Genomic DNA, 17,450 nt, shown 5'->3' on the forward strand with positions numbered 1-17,450 from the left:
CTACCTCCTGAAAAAAGTTTCGTGCAATTCTGCCCCGCTTTCAAGTCCTCTTGGCAGCCTTACTTCAATATATTTTTGGACGATAGCTGTCCTTTATAACTCTGCAGGTTTGTGAATTACGGTGCCCCTGAGCTCCTTTCTTCAACACGCTTTCTTGTGAATTGGCCGCAACACTGCATGATTGCTTCAGGCCCTAGTGTGGTTCCGGCATAGCACACTGAGCCTTTGGTTAATTCCTCTTCCTGGTGGGAAATGAGAGTTAAGTTTGCCCGTCCAGACACCTCCAGCTAGTCTCTCATTGGTTCTCCCTATTCCTGTTCATTTTCCGCAGAAATTGCAAACTGGGCCAAACAGGAGGTTAAAGGCACTGACTCTCCAAGTGGGGAGAGTGTTAGTAAAGCGCCTGGAATGTTGCACCCAAGTACCAGGGGACGAAAACTGAGACACATTTGAACACGTTTCCCAATCACATGGTGGATCATACTCTGGGTTCCACATGCATGTTTTAGGTGAAGGAAGAATCCCTTAAACCTGGAGAGTTGAGAACCATGGAATGGGTACCATGCACTATGACTTCAAAGGGTCTGCATTTGCTCACCGAACCTCACCAATCCTATCACTGCTGCGTTTATGCCGCTGTACACACGCTTGATTCTCTTTAGGCGACATATAAATCCATAGGTTTTAAGATTCTTACTAGTCAGGTATATTCTTAGGCGTTTAATATGGGGTGTTGAGTCCACTTCGTTGAGCAAGGAGTAGCTCTTGTCTATTACATATTTGGCTTATGGAACGGTATCTGTGCTAATTTCAATCTCTGGTTTTATGCAGCACCCCAACTCACCTTTCCCCTTAAGCAAGCATAAGTTGGTTTTCTACCTTTGAGACCCTGTTCTGTTTTGTAATTCAGTTCCTGTGTAGCCAAGTTTACATTCCGTGTAGTAGTGATATCTTACGATGTTTCTTTTTTTCTGTGACTTATTTCACTTAGAATCATCGTACTTGAATCCAGTCATTATGCTGCTATGGGCCTGATGACATAGATTTCATTGCTGAGTGATATTGCATTGTACGTAAGTACCACAACTTCTTTATCCATTTTTCGCTTTCTGTGATATTGAACTTGTACCGTAAACGAGGTTCTTGTAAACAGAGCTGTCCCAAACTTTGGGGTGGCTGTGTCTTTTTGAATTTAATTTCCCTAAGCTATAGAACCATAAGTGGAAGTGCCCTAGGTTCTGTTGCTTTGTTTTGTAGATGTTTCAGGAAACACCATACACTTCTCCAGAGTGGCTGTTGGCAATTTACATCCTGCCCATCAGCATAACAAGGCTCCCAGTTCTCCATGGGCTGTCCTGCCTTTCTGGATTTTACACTTTTTTCAGATGGCCCTTTTGACCGGGGGGCAGTGAGACTTCATTGTAGTGCAGATTTCCTTTGCAAGCTTGCTTGGTTGGCGAAAAAGGGCGTATGCGTTTTTTCCCGAATATATTTAGGAAAAAATGCATACGCCCTTTTTGGCCAAGTGCATCATTGTGGACGTTCTGCCTCTTTTCCTGTGCTTTACATGCAATTCCAGTCTACCTCCTGAAATTGGTTTCCTGCAATTCTGCCCCGTTTTCAAGTCCTCTTCGCAGCCTTACTTGAATATATTTTTGGACGATAGCTGTCATTTATAACTCTGCAGGTTTGTGAATGACAGTGCCCCTGAGCTCCTTTCTTCAACTCGCTTTCTTGTGAGCTCGCCGCAACACTGCAGGATTGCTTCAGGCCCTAGTGTGGTTCCGGAATGGCATGCTGAGCCTTTGGTTAATTCCTCTTCCTGGTGGGAAATGAGAGTTAAATTTGCCCGTCCAGACACCTCCAGCTAGTCTCTCATTGGTTCTCCCTATTCCTGTTCATTTTCCGCAGAAATTGCAAACTGGGCCAAAGAGGAGGTTAAAGGCACTGACTCTACAAGTGGGGAGAGTGTTAGTAAAGCGTCTGGAATGTTGCACCCGAGTTCCAGGGGACGAAAACTGAGACACATTTGAACACGTTTCCCGATCACACGGTGGATCATACTGTGGGTTCCACATGCATGTTTTAGCTGAAGGAAGGATCCCTTAAACCTGTATAGTTGAGACCCATAGAATGGGTACCATGCAATATGACTTCAAAGGGTCTGCATTTGCTCACTGAGCCTCACCAATCCTGTCACTGCTGCGTTTATGCCGCTGTACACGCGCTTGATTCTCTTTCGGAGACATATAAATCCATAGGTTTTAAGATTCTTACTAGTCAGGTATATTCTTAGGCTTTTAATATGGGGTGTTGAGTCCACTTCGTTGAGCAAGGAGTAGCTCTTGTCTATTACATATTTGGCTTATGGAACGGTATCTTTGCTCATTTCAATCTCTGGTTTTATGCAGCACCCCAACTCACCTTTCCCCTTAAGCAAGCATAAGTTGGTTTTCTACATTTGAGACCCTGTTCTGTTTTGTAATTCAGTTCCTGTGTAGCCAAGTTTACATTCCATGTAGTAGTGATATCTTATGATGTTTCTTTTTCTCTGTGACTTATTTCACTTAGAATCATCGTACCTGAATCCACTCATTATGCTGCTACGGGCCTGATGACATAGATTTCATTGCTGAGTTATACTGCATTGTACGTAAGTACCACAACTTCTTTATCCATTTTTCGCTTTCTGTGATATTGAACTTGTACCGTAAACGAGGTTCTTGTAAACAGAGCCGTCCCAAACTTTGGGGTGGCTGTGTCTTTTTGATTTTAATTTCCCTAAGCTATAGGACCATAAGTGGAAGTGCCCTAGGTTCTGTTGCTTTGATTTTTAGATGTTTCAGGAAACACCATACACTTCTCCAGAGTGGCTGTTGGCAATTTACATCCCGCCCATCAGCATAACAAGGCTCCCAGTTCTGCATGGCCTGTCCTGCCTTTCTGGATTTTACACTTTTTTCAGATGGCCCTTTTGACCGTGGGGCAGTGAGACTTCATTGTAGTGCAGATTTCCTTTGCAAGCTTGCTTGGTTGGCCAAAAAGGGCGTATGCGTTTTTTCCTGAATATATTCAGGAAAAAACGCATACGCCCTTTTTTGCCAAGTGCATCATTGTGGACGTTCTGCCTCTTTTCCTATGCTTTACATGCAATTCCAGTCTACCTCCTGAAATCGGTTTCCTGCAATTCTGCCCCGCTTTCAAGTCCTCTTGGCAGCCTTACTCCAATATATTTTTGGACGATAGCTGTCATTTATAACTCTGCATGTTTGTGAATGACAGTGCCCCTGAGCTCCTTTCTTCAACTCGCTTTCTTGTGAGCTGGCCGCAACACTGCATGATTGCTTAAGGCCCTAGTGTGGTTCCAGCTTGGCACACTGAGCCTTTGGTTAATTCCTCTTCCTGGTGGGAAATGAGAGTTAAATTTGCCCGTCCAGACACCGCCAGCTAGTCTCTGATTGTTTCTCCCTATTCCTGTTCATGTCCGCAGAAATTGCAAACTGCGCCAAACAGGAGGTTAAAGGCACTGACTCTCCAAGTGGGGAGAGTGTTAGTAAAGCATCTGGAATGTTGCACCCGAGTACCAGGGGACGAAAACTGAGACACATTTGAACACGTTTCCGATCACACGGTGGATCATACTCTGGGTTCCACATGCATGTTTTAGCTGAAAGAAGAATCCCTTAAACCTGGAGATTTGAGACCCATGGAATGGGTACCATGCAATATGACTTCAAAGGATCTGCATTTGCTCACCGAACCTCACCAATCCTATCACTGCTGCGTTTATGCCACTGTACACACGCTTGATTCTCTTTCGGAGACATATAAATCTATAGGTTTTAAGATTCTTACTAGTCAGGTATATTCTTAGGCGTTTAATATGGGGTGTTGAGTCCACTTCGTTGAGCAAGGAGTAGCTCTTGTCTATTACATATTTGGCTTATGGAATGGTATCTGTGCTAATTTCAATGTCTGGTTTTATGCAGCACCCCAATTCACCTTTCCCCTTAGGCAAGCATAAGTTGCTTTTCTACATTTGAGACCCTGTTCTGTTTTGTAATTCAGTTCCTGTGTAGCCAAGTTTACATTCCGTGTAGTAGTGATATCTTCTGATGTTTCTTTTTCTCTGTGACTTATTTCACTTAGAATCATCGTACCTGAATCCACTCATTATGCTGCTACGGGCCTGATGACATAGATTTCATTGCTGAGTTATACTGCATTGTACGTAAGTACCACAACTTCTTTATCCATTTTTCGCTTTCTGTGATATTGAACTTGTACCGTAAACGAGGTTCTTGTAAACAGAGCCGTCCCAAACTTTGGGGTGGCTGTGTCTTTTTGATTTTAATTTCCCTAAGCTATAGGACCATAAGTGGAAGTGCCCTAGGTTCTGTTGCTTTGATTTTTAGATGTTTCAGGAAACACCATACACTTCTCCAGAGTGGCTGTTGGCAATTTACATCCCGCCCATCAGCATAACAAGGCTCCCAGTTCTGCATGGCCTGTCCTGCCTTTCTGGATTTTACACTTTTTTCAGATGGCCCTTTTGACCGTGGGGCAGTGAGACTTCATTGTAGTGCAGATTTCCTTTGCAAGCTTGCTTGGTTGGCCAAAAAGGGCGTATGCGTTTTTTCCTGAATATATTCAGGAAAAAACGCATACGCCCTTTTTTGCCAAGTGCATCATTGTGGACGTTCTGCCTCTTTTCCTATGCTTTACATGCAATTCCAGTCTACCTCCTGAAATCGGTTTCCTGCAATTCTGCCCCGCTTTCAAGTCCTCTTGGCAGCCTTACTCCAATATATTTTTGGACGATAGCTGTCATTTATAACTCTGCATGTTTGTGAATTACAGTGCCCCTGAGCTCCTTTCTTCAACTCGCTTTCTTGTGAGCTGGCCGCAACACTGCATGATTGCTTAAGGCCCTAGTGTGGTTCCAGCTTGGCACGCTGAGCCTTTGGTTAATTCCTCTTCCTGGTGGGAAATGAGAGTTAAATTTGCCCGTCCAGACACCTCCAGCTAGTCTCTGATTGTTTCTCCCTATTCCTGTTCATGTCCGCAGAAATTGCAAACTGCGCCAAACAGGAGGTTAAAGGCACTGACTCTCCAAGTGGGGAGAGTGTTAGTAAAGCATCTGGAATGTTGCACCCGAGTACCAGGGGACGAAAACTGAGACACATTTGAACACGTTTCCGATCACACGGTGGATCATACTCTGGGTTCCACATGCATGTTTTAGCTGAAGGAAGAATCCCTTAAACCTGGAGATTTGAGACCCATGGAATGGGTACCATGCAATATGACTTCAAAGGATCTGCATTTGCTCACCGAACCTCACCAATCCTATCACTGCTGCGTTTATGCCACTGTACACACGCTTGATTCTCTTTCGGAGACATATAAATCTATAGGTTTTAAGATTCTTACTAGTCAGGTATATTCTTAGGCGTTTAATATGGGGTGTTGAGTCCACTTCGTTGAGCAAGGAGTAGCTCTTGTCTATTACATATTTGGCTTATGGAACGGTATCTGTGCTAATTTCAATCTCTGGTTTTATGCAGCACCCCAACTCACCTTTCCCCTTAAGCAAGCATAAGTTGGTTTTCTACATTTGAGACCCTGTTCTGTTTTGTAATTCAGTTCCTGTGTAGCCAAGTTTACATTCCGTGTAGTAGTGTTATCTTATGATGTTTCCTTTTCTCTGTGACTTATTTCACTTAGAATCATCGTACCTGAATCCACTCATTATGCTGCTATGGACCTGATGACATAGATTTCATTGCTGAGTGATATTGCATTGTACGTAAGTACCACAACTTCTTTATCCATTTTTCTCTTTCTGTGATATTGAACTTGTACCGTAAACGAGGTTCTTGTAAACAGAGCCGTCTCAAACTTTGGGGTGGCTGTGTCTTTTTGATTTTAATTTCCCTAAGCTATAGGACCATAAGTGGAAGTGCCCTAGGCTCTGTTGCTTTGTTTTGTAGATGTTTCAGGAAACACCATACACTTCTCCAGAGTGGCTGTTGGCAATTTACATCCCGCCCATCAGCATAACAAGGCTCCCAGTTCTCCATGGCCTGTCCTGCTTTTCCGGATTTTACACTTTTTTCAGATGGCCCTTTTGACCGGGGGGCAGTGAGACTTCATTGTAGTGCAGATTTCCTTTGCAAGCTTGCTTGGTTGGCCAAAAAGAGCATATGCGTTTTTTCCTGAATATATTCAGGAAAAAACGCATACGCCCTTTTTGGCCAAGTGCATCCTTGTGGACGTTCTGCCTCTTTTCCTATGCTTTACATGCAATTCCAGTCCACCTCCTGAAATCAGTTTCCTGCAATTCTGCCCCGCTTTCAAGTCCTCTTGGCAGCCTTACTTCAATATATTTTTGGACGATAGCTGTCATTTATAACTCTGCAGGTTTGTGAATTACACTGCCCCTGAGCTCCTTTCTTCAACTCGCTTTCTTGTGAGCTGGCCGCAGCATGGCAGGATTGCTTCAGGCCCTAGTGTGGTTCCGGCATGGCACGCTGAGCCTTTGGTTAATTCCTCTTGCTGGTGGGAAATGAGAGTTAAATTTGCCCGTCCAGACACCTCCAGCTAGTCTCTCATTGGTTCTCCCTATTCCTGTTCATTTTCCGCAGAAATTGCAAACTGGGCCAAACAGGAGGTTAAAGGCACTGACTCTCCAAGTGGGGAGAGTGTTAGTAAAGCGTCTGGAATGTTGCACCCGAGTACCAGGGGACGAAAACTGAGACACATTTGAACACGTTTCCCGATCACATGGAGGATCATACTCTGGGTTCCACATGCATGTTTTAGCTGAAGGAAGAATCCCTTAAACCTGTATAGTTGAGACCCATGGAATGGGTACCATGCAATATGACTTCAAAGGGTCTGCATTTGCTCACCGAATCTCACCAATCCTATCACTGCTCTGTTTATGCCGCTGTACACATGCTTGATTCTCTTTCGGAGACATATAAATCCATAGGTTTTAAGATTCTTACTAGTCAGGTATATTCTTAGGCGTTTAATATGGGGTGTTGAGTCCACTTCGTTGAGCAAGGAGTAGCTCTTGTCTATTACATATTTGGCTTATGGAACGGTATCTGTGCTAATTTCAATCTCTGGTTTTATGCAGCACCCCAACTCACCTTTCCCCTTAAGCAAGCATAAGTTGGTTTTCTACATTTGAGACCCTGTTCTGTTTTGTAATTCAGTTCCTGTGTAGTCAAGTTTACATTCCGTGTAGTAGTGATATCTTATGATGTTTCTTTTTCTCTGTGACATATTTCACTTAGAATCATCGTACCTGAATCCACTCATTATGCTGCTATGGGCCTGATGACATAGATTTCATTGCTGAGTGATATTGCATTGTACGTAAGTACCACAACTTCTTTATCCATTTTTCGCTTTCTGTGATATTGAACTTGTACCGTAAACGAGGTTCTTGTAAACAGAGCCGTCCCAAACTTTGGGGTGGCTGTGTCTTTTTGATTTTAATTTCCCTAAGCTATAGGACCATAAGTGGAAGTGCCCTAGGCTCTGTTGCTTTGTTTTGTAGATGTTTCAGGAAACACCATACACTTCTCCAGAGTGGCTGTTGGCAATTTACATCCCGCCCATCAGCATAACAAGGCTCCCAGTTCTCCATGGCCTGTCCTGCCTTTCTGGATTTTACACATTTTTCAGATGGCCCTTTTGACCGGGGGCAGTGAGACTTCATTGTAGTGCAGATTTCCTTTGCAAGCTTGCTTGGTTGGCCAAAAAGGGCTTATGCGATTTTTCCTGAATATACTCAGGAAAAAACGCATACGCCCTTTTTGGCCAAGTGCATCATTGTGGACGTTCTGCCTCTTTTCCTATGCTTTACATGCAATTCCAGTCTACCTCCTGAAATTGGTTTCCTGCAATACTGACCCGCTTTCAAGTCCTCTTGGCAGCCTTACTTCAATATATTTTTGGACGATAGCTGTCATTTATAACTCTGCAGGTTTGTGAATGACAGTGGCCCTGAGCTCCTTTCTTCAACTCGCTTTCTTGTGAATTGGCCGTAACACTGCATGATTGCTTCAGGCCCTAGTGTGGTTCCGGCATAGCACACTGAGCCTTTGGTTAATTCCTCTTCCTGGTGGGAAATGAGAGTTAAATTTGCCCGTCCAGACACCTCCAGCTAGTCTCTCATTGGTTCTTCCTATTCCTGTTCATTTTACGCAGAAATTGCAAACTGGGCCAAACAGGAGGTTAAAGGCACTGACTCTCCAAGTGGGGAGAGTGTTAGTAAAGCGTCTGGAATGTTGCACCCGAGTACCAGGGGAGGAAAACTGAGACACATTTGAACACATTTCCCGATCACACGGTGGATCATACTCTGGGTTCCACATGCATGTTTTAGCTGAAGGAAGAATCCCTTAAACCTGGAGAGTTGGGACCCCTGGAATGGGTACCATGCAATATGACTTCAAGGTTCTGCGTTTGCTCACCGAACCTCACCAATCCTATCACTGCTCTGTTTATGCCGCTGTACACATGCTTGATTCTCTTTCGGAGACATATAAATCCATAGGTTTTAAGATTCTTACTAGTCAGGTATATTCTTAGGCGTTTAATATGGGGTGTTGAGTCCACTTCGTTGAGCAAGGAGTAGCTCTTGTCTATTACATATTTGGCTTATGGAACGGTATCTGTGCTAATTTCAATCTCTGGTTTTATGCAGCACCCCAACTCACCTTTCCCCTTAAGCAAGCATAAGTTGGTTTGCTACATTTGAGCCCCTGTTCTGTTTTGTAATTCAGTTCCTGTGTAGCCAAGTTTACATTCCGTGTAGTAGTGATATCTTATGATGTTTCTTTATCCGTGTGACTTATTTCACTTAGAATCATCGTAGCTGAATCCACTCATTATGCTGCTATGGGCCTGATGACATAGATTTCATTGCTGAGTGATATTGCATTGTACGTAAGTACCACAACTTCTTTATCCATTTTTCGCTTTCTGTGATATTGAACTTGTACCGTAAACGAGGTTCTTGTAAACAGAGCCGTCCCAAACTTTGGGGTGGCTGTGTCTTTTTGATTTTAATTTCCCTAAGCTATAGGACCATAAGTGGAAGTGCACTAGGCTCTGTTGCTTTGTTTTGTAGATGTTTCAGGAAACACCATACACTTCTCCAGAGTGGCTGTTGGCAATTTACATCCCGCCCATCAGCATAACAAGGCTCCCAGTTCTCCATGGCCTGTCCTGCCTTTTTGGATTTTACACTTTTTTCAAATGGCCCTTTTGACCGGGGGCAGTGAGACTTCATTGTAGTGCAGATTTCCTTTGCAAGCTTGCTTGGTTGGCCAAAAAGGGCTTATGCGATTTTTCCTGAATATACTCAGGAAAAAAAGCATACGCCCTTTTTGGCCAAGTGCATCATTGTGGACGTTCTGCCTCTTTTCCTATGGTTTACATGCAATTCCAGTCTACCTCCTGAAATTGGTTTCCTGCAATACTGACCCGCTTTCAAGTTCTCTTGGCAGCCTTACTTCAATATATTTTTGGACGATAGCTGTCATTTATAACTCTGCAGGTTTGTGAATGACAGTGGCCCTGAGCTCCTTTCTTCAACTCGCTTTCTTGTGAATTGGCCGCAACACTGCATGATTGCTTCAGGCCCTAGTGTGGTTCCGGCATAGCACACTGAGCCTTTGGTTAATTCCTCTTCCTCATGGGAAAGGAGAGTTAAATTTGCCCGTCCAGACACCTCCAGCTAGTCTCTCATTGGTTCTTCCTATTCCTGTTCATTTTCCGCAGAAATTGCAAACTGGGCCAAACAGGAGGTTAAAGGCACTGACTCTCCAAGTGGGGAGAGTGTTAGTAAAGCGTCTGGAATGTTGCACCCGAGTACCAGGGGAGGAAAACTGAGACAAATTTGAACACGTTTCCCGATCACACGGTGGATCATACTCTGGGTTCCACATGCATGTTTTAGCTGAAGGAAGAATCCCTGAAACCTGGAGAGTTGAGACCCATGGAATGGGTACCATGCAATATGACTTCAAAGGCTATGCATTTGCTCACTGAACCTCACCAGTCCTATCACTGCTGCGTTTATGCCGCTGTACACACGCTTGATTCTCTTTCGGAGACATATAAATCCCTAGGTTTTAAGATTCTTACTAGTCAGGTATATTCTTAGGCGTTTAATATGGGGTGTTGAGTCCACTTCGTTGAGCAAGGAGTAGCTCTTGTCTATTAAATATTTGGCTTATGGAACGGTATCTGTGCTAATTTCAATCTCTGGTTTTATGCAGCACCCCAATTCACCTTTCCCCTTAAGCAAGCATAAGTTGGTTTTCTACATTTGAGACCCTGTTCTGTTTTGTAATTCAGTTCCTGTGTAGCCAAGTTTACATTCCGTGTAGTGGTGTTATCTTATGATGTTTCTTTTTCTCTGTGACTTATTTCACTTAGAATCATCGTACCTGAATCCACTCATTATGCTGCTACGGGCCTGATGACATAGATTTCATTGCTGAGTGATATTGCATCGTATGTAAGTACCACAATTTCTTTATCCATTTTTTGCTTTCTGTGATATTGAACTTGTACCGTAAACGAGGTTCTTGTAAACAGAGCCGTCCCAAACTTTGGGGTGGCTGTGTCTTTTTGATTTTAATTTCCCTAAGCTATAGGACCATAAGTGGAAGTGCCCTAGGCTCTGTTGCTTTGTTTTTTAGATGTTTCAGGAAACACCATACAGTTCTCCAGAGTGGGTGTTGGCAATTTACTTCCTGCCCATCAGGATAACAAGGCTCCCAGTTCTGCATGGCCTGTCCTGACTTTCTGGATTTTACACTTTTTTCAGATGGCTCTTTTGACCGGGGGGCAGTGAGACTTCATTGTAGTGCAGATTTCCTTTGCAAGCTTGCTTGGTTGGCCAAACAGGGCGTATGCGTTTTTTCCTGAATATATTCAGGAAAAAACGCATATGCCCTGTTTGGCCAAGTGCATCATTGTGGACGTTCTGCCTCTTTTCCTATGCTTTACATGCAATTCCAGTCTACCTCCTGAAATCGGTTTCCTGCAATTCTGCCCCGCTTTCAAGGTCTCTTGGAAGCGTTACTTCAATATATTTTTAGACGATAGCTGTCATTTATAACTCTGCATGTTTGTGAATTACAGTGCCCCTGAGCTCCTTTCTTAAACTCGCTTTCTTGTGAGCTGGCCGCAACACTGCAGTATTGCTTCAGGCCCTAGTGTGGTTCCGGCACGGCACGCAGACCCTTAGGTTAATTCCTCTTCCGGGTGGGAAATGAGAGTTAAATTTGCCCGTCCAGACACCTCCAGCTAGTCTCTCATTGGTTCTCCCTATTCCTGTTCATTTTCCGCAGAAATTGCACACTGGGCCAAACAGGAGGTTAAAGGCACTGACTCTCCAAGTGGGGAGAGTGTTAGTAAAGCGTCTGGAATGTTGCACCCGAGTACCAGGGTATGAAAATTGAGACACATTTGAACACGATTCCCGATCACACGGTGGATCATACTCTGGGTTCCACATGCATGTTTTAGCTGAAGGAAGAATCCCTAAAACCTGAAGAGTTGAGACCCATGGAATGGGTACCATGCAATATGACTTCAAAGGGTCTGCATTTGCTCACCGAATCTCACCAATCCTATCACTGCTGTGTTTATGCCGCTGTACACACGCTTGATTCTCTTTCGGAGACATATAAATCCATAGGTTTTAAGATTCTTACTAGTCAGGAATATTCTTAGGCGTTTAATATGGGGTGTTGAGTCCACTTCGTTGAGCAAGGAGTAGCTCTTGTCTATTACATATTTGGCTTATGGAATGGTATCTATGCTAATTTCAATCTCTGGTTTTATGCAGCACCCCAATTCACCTTTCCCCTTAAGCAAGCATAAGTTGGTTTTCTACATTTGAAACCCTGTTCTGTTTTGTAATTCAGTTCCTGTGTAGCCAAGTTTACATTCCGTGTAGTACTGATATCTTATGATGTTTCTTTTTCTCTGTGACTTATTTCACTTAGAATCATCGTACCTGAATCCACTCATTATGCTGCTACGGGCCTGATGACATAGATTTCATTGCTGAGTGATATTGCATTGTACGTAAGTACCACAACTTCTTTATCCATTTTTCGCTTTCTGTGATATTGAACTTGTACCGTAAACGAGGTTCTTGTAAACAGAGCCGTCTCAAACTTTGGGGTGGCTGTGTCTTTTTGATTTTAATTTCCCTAAGCTATAGGACCATAAGTGGAAGTGCCCTAGGCTCTGTTGCTTTGTTTTGTAGATGTTTCAGGAAACACCATACACTTCTCCAGAGTGGCTGTTGGCAATTTACATCCCGCCCATCAGCATAACAATGGTCCCAGTTCTGCATGGCCTGTCCTGCCTTTCTGGATTTTACACTTTTTTCAGATGGCCCTTTTGACCGGGGGGCAGTGAGACTTCATTGTAGTGCAGATTTCCTTTGCAAGCTTGCTTGGTTGGCCAAAAAGGGCTTATGCGTTTTTTCCTGAATATACTCAGGAAAAAACGCACACGCCCTTTTGGCCAAGTGCATCATTGTGGACGTTCTGCCTCTTTTCCTATGCTTTACCTGCAATTCCAGTCTACCTCCTGAAATCGGTTTCCTGCAATTCTGCCCCGCTTTCAAGTCCTCTTGGCAGACTTACTTCAATATATTTTTGGACGATAGCTGTCATTTATAACTCTGCAGGTTTGTGAATGACAGTGGCCCTGAGCTCCTTTCTTCAACACGCTTTCTTGTGAGCTGGCCGCAACACCACAGGATTGCTTCAGGCCCTAGTGTGGTTCCGGCACGGCACACTGAGCCTTTGGTTAATTCCTGTTCCTGGTGGAAATGAGAATTAAAGTTTCCCGTCCAGAAACCGCCAGCTGGTCTCTCATTGGTTCTCCCTATTCCTGTTCATCTTACGCAGAAATTGCAAACTGGGCCGAACAGGAGGTTAAAGGCACTGACTCTCCAAGTGGGGAGAGTGTTAGTAAAGCGTCTGGAATGTTGCACCCGAGTACCAGGGGACGAAAACTGAGACAAATTTGAACACGTTTCCCAATCACACGGTGGATCATACTCTGGGTTCCACATGCATGTTTTAGCTGAAGGAAGAATCCCTTAAACCTGGAGAGTTCAGACCCATGGAATGGGTACCACGCAATACGACTTCAAAGGGTCTGCATTTGCTCACCGAACCTCACCAATCCTATCACTGCTGCGTTTATGCCGCTGTACACACGCTTGATTCTCTTTCGGAGACATATAAATCCATAGGTTTTAAGATTCTTACTTGTCAGGTATATTCTTAGGCGTTTAATATGGCGTCTTCAATCCACTTCTTTGAGCAAGGAGTAGCTCTTGTCTATTACATATTTGGCTTATGGAACGGTATCTGTGTCATTTAAATCTCTGGTTTTATGCAGCACCCCAACTCACCTTTCCCCTTAAGCAAGCATAAGTTGGTTTTCTACATTTGAGACCCTGTTCTGTTTTGTAATTCAGTTCCTGTGTAGCCAAGTTTACATTCCGTGTAGTAGTGATATCTTATGATGTTTCTTTTTCTCTGTGACTTATTTCACTTAGAATCATCGTACATGAATCCACTCATTATGCTGCTACAGGCCTGATGACATAGATTTCATTGCTGAGTGATATTGCATTGTACGTAAGTACCACAACTTCTTTATCCATTTTTCGCTTTCTGTGATATTGAACTTGTACCGTAAACGAGGTTCTTGTAAACAGAGCCATCCCAAACTTTGGGGTGGCTGTGTCTTTTTGATTTTAATTTCCCTAAGCTATAGGACCATAAGTGGAAGTGCACTAGGCTCTGTTGCTTTGTTTTGTAGATGTTTCAGGAAGCACCATACACTTCTCCAGAGTGGCTGTTGGCAATTTACATCCCGCCCATCAGCATAACAAGGCTCCCAGTTCTCCATGCCCTATCCTGCCTTTCTGGATTTTACACTTTTTTCAGATGGCCCTTTTGTCCGGGGGACAGTGAGACTTCATTGTAGTGCAGATTTCCTTTGCAAGCTTGCTTGGTTGGCCAAACAGGGCGTATGCGTTTTTTCCTGAATATATTCAGGAAAAAACGCATATGCCCTTTTTGGCCAAGTGCATCATTGTGGACGTTCTGCCTCTTTTCCTATGCTTTACCTGCAATTCCAGTCTACCTCCTGAAATCGGTTTCCTGCAATTCTGCCCCACTTTCAAGTCCTCTTGGCAGGCTTACTTCAATATATTTTTGGACGATAGCTGTCCTTTATAACTCTGCAGGTTTGTGAATTACTGTGCCCCTGAGCTCCTTTCTTCAACTCGCTTTCTTGTGAATTGGCTGCAATACTGCATGATTGCTTCAGGCCCTAGTGTGGTTCCGGCATGGCACACTGAGCCTTTGGTTAATTCCTCTTCCTGGTGGGAAATGAGAGTTAAATTTGCCCGTCCAGACACCTCCAGCTAGTCTCTCATTGGTTCTCCCTATTCCTGTTCATTTTCCGCAGAAATTGCAAACTGGGCCAAACAGGAGTTTAAAGACACTGACTCTCCAAGTGGAGAGAGTGTTAGTAAAGCGTCTGGAATGTTGCACCCGAGTACCAGGGGACAAAAACTGAGACACATTTGAACACGTTTCCCAATCACACGGTGGATCATACTCTGGGTTCCACATCCATGTTTTAGCTGAAGGAAGAATTCCTTAAACCTGGAGAGTTGAGACCCATGGAATGGGTACCATGCACTATGACTTCAAAGGGTCTGCATTTGCTCACCAAACCTCACCAATCCTATCACTGCTGCGTTTATGCCGCTGTACACACGCTTGATTCTCTTTCGGAGACATATAAATCCATAGGTTTTAAGATTCTTACAAGTCAGGTATATTCTTAGGCGTTTAATATGGGGTGTTGAGTCCACTTCGTTGAGCAAGGAGTAGCTCTTGTCTATTACATATTTGGCTTATGGAACGGTATCTGTGCTAATTTCAATCTCTGGTTTTATGCAGCACCCCAACTCACCTTTCCCCTTAAGCAAGCATAAGTTGGTTTTCTACATTTGAGACCCTGTTCTGTTTTGTAATTCAGTTCCTGTGTAGCCAAGTTTACATTCCGTGTAGTAGTGATATCTTATGATGTTTCTTTTTCCGTGTGACTTATTTCACTTAGAATCATCGTAGCTGAATCCACTCATTATGCTGCTACGGGCCTGATGACATAGATTTCATTGCTGAGTGATATTGCATCGTACGTAAGTACCACAACTTCTTTATCCATTTTTTGCTTTCTGTGATATTGAACTTGTACCGTAAACGAGGTTCTTGTAAACAGAGCCGTCCCAAACTTTGGGGTGGCTGTGTCTTTTTGATTTTAATTTCCCTAAGCTATAGGACCATAAGTGGAAGTGCCCTAGGCTCTGTTGCTCTGTTGTTTAGATGTTTCAGGACACACCATACACTTCTCCAGAGTGGCTGTTGGCAATTTACATCCCGCCCATCAGCATAACAAGGCTCCCAGTTCTCCATGGCCTGTCCTGCCTTTCTGGATTTTACACTTTTTCAGATGGCCCTTTTGACCGGGGGCAGTGAGACTTCATCGTAGTGCAGATTTCCTTTGCAAGCTTGCTCGGTTGGCCAAAAAGGGCTTATGCGATTTTTCCTGAATATACTCAGGAAAAAACGCATACGCCCTTTTTGGCCAAGTGCATCATTGTGGACGTTCTGCCTCTTTTCCTATGGTTTACATGCAATTCCAGTCTACCTCCTGAAATTAGTTTCCTGCAATACTGACCCGCTTTCAAGTCCTCTTGGCAGCCTTACTTCAATATATTTTTGGACGATAGCTGTCATTTATAACTCTGCAGGTTTGTGAATTACAGTGCCCCTGAGCTCCTTTCTTCAACTCGCTTTCTTGTGAATTGGCCACAACACCGCAGGATTGCTTCAGGCACTAGTGTGGTTCCGGCATGGCACGCTGAGCCTTTGGTTAATTCCTCTTCCTGGTGGGAAATGAGAGTTAAATTTGCCCGTCCAGACACCTCCAGCTAGTCTCTCATTGGTTCTCCCTATTCCTGTTCATTTTCCGCAGAAATTGCACACTGGGCCAAACAGGAGGTTAAAGACACTGACTCTCCAAGTGGGGAGAGTGTTAGTAAAGCGTCTGGAATGTTGCACCCGAGTACCAGGGGACGAAAATTGAGACACATTTGAACACATTTCGCGATCACACGGTAGATCATACTCTGGGTTCCACATGCATGTTTTAGCTGAAGGAAGAATCCCTAAAACCTGGAGAGTTGAGACCCATGGAATGGGTACCATGCAATATGACTTCAAAGGGTCTGCATTTGCTCACCGAATCTCACCAATCCTATCACTGCTCTGTTTATGCCGCTGTACACATGCTTGATTCTCTTTCGGAGACATATAAATCCATACGTTTTAAGATTCTTACTAGTCAGGTATATTCTTAGGCGTTTAATATGGGGTGTTGAGTCCACTTCGTTGAGCAAGGAGTAGCTCTTGTCTATTACATATTTGGCTTATGGAACGGTATCTGTGCTAATTTCAATCTCTGGTTTTATGCAGCACCCCAACTCACCTTTCCCCTTAAGCAAGCATAAGTTGGTTTTCTACATTTGAGACCCTGTTCTGTTTTGTAATTCAGTTCCTGTGTAGTCAAGTTTACATTCCGTGTAGTAGTGATATCTTATGATGTTTCTTTTTCTCTGTGACATATTTCACTTAGAATCATCGTACCTGAATCCACTCATTATGCTGCTATGGGCCTGATGACATAGATTTCATTGCTGAGTGATATTGCATTGTACGTAAGTACCACAACTTCTTTATCCATTTTTCGCTTTCTGTGATTTTGAACTTGTACCGTAAACGAGGTTCTTGTAAACAGAGCCGTCTCAAACTTTGGGGTGGCTGTGTCTTTTTGATTTTAATTTCCCTAAGCTATAGGACCATAAGTGGAAGTGCCCTAGGCTCTGTTGCTTTGTTTTGTAGATGTTTCAGGACACACCATACACTTCTCCAGAGTGGCTGTTGGCAATTTACATCCCGCTCATCAGCATAACAAGGCTCCCAGTTCTCCATGGCCTGTCCTGCCTTTCTGGATTTTACACTTTTTTCAGATGGCCCTTTTGACCGGGGGCAGTGAGACTTCATTGTAGTGCAGATTTCCTTTGCAAGCTTGCTTGGTTGGCCAAAAAGGGCTTATGCGATTTTTCCTGAATATACTCAGGAAAAAACGCATACGCCCTTTTTGGCCAAGTGCATCATTGTGGACGTTCTGCCTCTTTTCCTATAGTTTACATGCAATTCCAGTCTACCTCCTGAAATTAGTTTCCTGCAATACTGACCCGCTTTCAAGTCCTCTTGGCAGCCTTATTTCAATATATTTTTGGACGA

At 43.7% G+C, this 17,450-nt stretch overlaps 1 long non-coding RNA gene across 2 annotated transcripts in view; it reads left to right on the forward strand.

The window, feature by feature from the left end:
• The first annotated feature begins 2,588 nt into the window (after positions 1-2,588).
• The window catches only part of LOC125963620 (uncharacterized), a 131,748-nt gene continuing 116,886 nt past the window's right edge, over positions 2,589-17,450 (forward strand). For both annotated transcript variants that reach the window (XR_007475798.1, XR_007475797.1), the window contains exons 1-2: positions 2,589-2,657; positions 4,150-4,231. This is a non-coding gene — a long non-coding RNA (uncharacterized LOC125963620). The remainder of the gene's footprint in view (positions 2,658-4,149; positions 4,232-17,450) is intronic.

This window comes from Orcinus orca, chromosome 2 (genome assembly GCF_937001465.1).
Source record: "Orcinus orca chromosome 2, mOrcOrc1.1, whole genome shotgun sequence".
In the NCBI taxonomy this organism is placed as follows: Eukaryota; Metazoa; Chordata; class Mammalia; order Artiodactyla; family Delphinidae; genus Orcinus; species Orcinus orca.